The following is a 2,156-nucleotide window of genomic DNA, read 5'->3' as shown; positions in this document are numbered from 1 at the left end:
CGTGTGATAATGTGCATCCTGGAAAGTCAGGTGTCAAGATTTTCGAGTAGGAATCTATATGACTTGAATCTCCCCTATTTCCTGAATAAAAGTGACATCTTTCAGTATTTATACTTCATGGCTCAGACACCTACCTCATTTGGCTCTCTTCCTTACTCACTCTAGCCTTTACTTAAATGAGTCTGAAAAACTTGGGGATATACAGCATAGGAAGAAAAATAATCACACATAATATTCCCAATTCTGTAGCTACTTTAGACCTGGGTTACTAGAAAATTCCTGAAGAAAATTTCAACGTAAGTCTGTGGCTTTGCTGAATCAAGCCCTCCCATTAATATTTAGAAAACACGCACTGTTTTGGCTAATAGCATTATTGGTGGTACCTATTATATAGAGGCATAGCTGGATAGCTGAACAAAGTCTGTCTCAAAACCAGTGTTAAATCACTCTCAGGGTTGAGAAGAAAAAAGGGGAGTCTAAAATCACAAGAAGTAAAGACATATCTAGGACCCTTGTCCTTCTGGATCCACGCTTCCTTCAGGGTCTTCATCATTATAAATGGTCTATGCCATTTGCCACACTTGCATGATATTGTCTTCTGATACAGAACAAATCACCCAAGGTTCATTGGGATTCCAGGAGAAATCAGATATCTTGGCAATGTGACCACCATGAATAAACAACAACTCTGGTCGCCTGTCTTCTGCATCTTCTGGGGATTGTTCCTCTCCAATTTTACTTAAATCCCATTCAGTCTGTGATCACTACCACTGGAAGCCAAAATAGTCTCATTGTGAGGTGACCACTGAACCTGGAATATTTCATCCTTATGTGACTCAAAGGAATGCAACTTAAGTATCAGATTTCTCAGATCCCACAAGGCAACAGTCTTGTCAGCTGATCCTGTGGCAAGAATGAACTCACTATAAGGATTGAAAGAAAGGCAGTTCACTTCAGCAGTGTGAGCGTCAACTGAGTGACTTGGTTTGGAAGTAGTGTTTGAACAAGTATCCCAAATCATAAGTTTCTGATCATCAGCAACTGACCCAAACAGAGACTCATGGAGCAGATGCCAGGAAACATCTTCTACTACTGCCATATGCCCTGTAAAGACGGTCTTCGCATCCACCACTTTTCCCTCCTTTGGAACGGCACTGATGTCCCACAGGCAGATGGGGTGGTCATCTGAAGCACTAAGTGCGTGCCCACTGAGATTTGGGTTCCAAGAAAGCCCATAGCCTTCCTTTTGATGTCCACGGAGACACAAGTCTGGGTTGCACTCTCCAGAAGGATCTGGTTTAGAAGGATGTTTTGTATAGTCGAAGACAAGAACATCACTGGAGGAGTCTTTGTTGCGATGATACAAGGGTTCTGGGGCATATAACGGGCCCTGTTTACTTCTCCTTCATGGTTGATCTTGATTTCTATTTCAATTTTTCCACTAACTGAACGAAAACCTCCAAATTCTCCTTTCTCACTGTCGTAGTGTGACGCATCAAACTGAGCATCATCATTAGGGAGTTGCGCACTGCTATAACAAGATGGTTTTGTTCATCCCATGTGTGTGTCCCCAGGACAAGTGGATGAATGCTGAAATCTTTCCCTTCTGGTCTGGTTACATCTGGAAGCCACTGGGCAGTTAGGCTGGGCCACTCCAGAGCATGGGTCATCACCAAATCATAAAGAAAAGGGGTGTTCTTTTTCCATATTTTGTATTCCTCGTTGATCACTAGTTCTTCCACTGCGTCATCGAACGCTGCTTCCTTGTACGCCATGGCAGGCAGACGAGCCGGGGGAATCCTGGGGTTGAGCATTGCAGGAGGGGCGGGGAGGCAGCAGGACTGCTCTGTGCGCACGGCCTCTATTCCTTTCTATTAATCTTAAATGTAATGTGTTCTAAACATGAACATGTGTTAGTGCAACGTAAACTGATTCGTTTAATCAAATTCCGGATTCCTTTAACTAGGTGAACAGGAATGATAATGGGCCAAGGGATTTCCAAAGAACACTTTATGGACAAATATTTATTTGGCCAGACTGTTATTTTATTAAGAATTTACCATATGCCAAGCATTGTGGGAAGCAGGTAAGGAATAAAGAGTTGAACAAGACAGTTTCCTCATGAAATTTACATTCTGAAGAGAAGGGTGGTGGGG

General features: G+C 42.8%; 1 pseudogene; it reads right to left on the bottom strand.

The window, feature by feature from the left end:
- Positions 1-443: 443 nt before the first annotated feature.
- On the bottom strand, positions 444-1,775 carry LOC105475594 (histone-binding protein RBBP4 pseudogene; annotated as a pseudogene).
- Positions 1,776-2,156: the final 381 nt, after the last annotated feature.

The sequence above is a fragment of the Macaca nemestrina genome, chromosome 4 (genome assembly GCF_043159975.1).
Source record: "Macaca nemestrina isolate mMacNem1 chromosome 4, mMacNem.hap1, whole genome shotgun sequence".
In the NCBI taxonomy this organism is placed as follows: Eukaryota; Metazoa; Chordata; class Mammalia; order Primates; family Cercopithecidae; genus Macaca; species Macaca nemestrina.
Note: the sequence above shows the minus strand (reverse complement) of the source record. Positions and strands in the feature narration are given on the sequence as shown.